The sequence below is a fragment of the Centruroides sculpturatus genome, unplaced genomic scaffold (assembly GCF_000671375.1).
Source record: "Centruroides sculpturatus isolate CEXI.00-Female unplaced genomic scaffold, Cexi_2.0 scaffold752, whole genome shotgun sequence".
NCBI lineage: Eukaryota > Metazoa > Arthropoda > Arachnida > Scorpiones > Buthidae > Centruroides > Centruroides sculpturatus.
Window position 1 is genome coordinate 33,717 of NW_019384965.1, and position 897 is coordinate 34,613.

General features: G+C 25.7%; 1 long non-coding RNA gene across 1 annotated transcript; it reads left to right on the plus strand.

Moving 5' to 3' along the window:
• Positions 1 to 201: 201 nt before the first annotated feature.
• On the plus strand, positions 202 to 564 carry LOC111632493. Its single transcript, XR_002757869.1, has 2 exons — positions 202 to 425; positions 511 to 564. It is a non-coding gene; the product is annotated as an uncharacterized LOC111632493 (long non-coding RNA).
• The last annotated feature ends 333 nt before the right edge of the window (positions 565 to 897 follow it).

Below are 897 nucleotides of genomic sequence, written 5' to 3' on the forward strand. Positions count from 1 at the left end.
CTTCAACAAAATCACTCTTTTTAAGCTTTTATTATCGTTTTAAATCTTATATCGTAATATAATCGAAAATTATCGGATTTCTTGATCCCCTTGACCTCCAAGTGCCAAGAAAGTCGAACAATTTTGCCAGTTTCTTCACATTTATTAAGGTAATGTTAACTTCATTTTAAAGAATAATAATAATAAATCTTGTCAGATTTTTATTCTAAACTCGATATTACAAGTAATATAATTTATGTTACGTTATAGGTCAAGAAAATATGCACGTAAGAGCAGCTATGCCAAATGATGCCGTCCATTTTGAAATTTCTCATACTGAACGCGGGAGACGTATATCTGATGTTTTATTTAATCTTGGATTAAAGGAATCGCGAATTTTAAAATCAAGAATGACATGGAGACCACAGATATGGCAAAATGTCAAGGTAAAACTTATTTTCTGAATATTAAAAAATGCATATATATATATATATATATCAAGTAAAATTAAAAATTTATTTGTAATTAAAGGATGCGCTCTCTAATAAGTACAATGAAGTTTCTGATGTTGTCATTGTAAAAAAAGATAAAATTGTTTCCGAATTTACAAATGAATTCAATGCCAAGAAGCAGGCCANCATATTATATATAATATATAGAAGAAAGAAATTTTCTAAATATAAAGTTCTTCTTCTGTATCACGTAAGTATAAATAGCGTAAATATCTCTCAAAATCCACACCTTATCCATTTTAGAGGATAATAAGATTTACTAGATTTCTTTATACGTAAATTCAAATATGAATTCTTGATATGATTAATATGAACATATCAATACATTCGTATTTTATTCAAATATTTTCTTTTAAGTTGTTAATATAATAATAAAATTTAATTGGAACATTTTTATATTCAATTA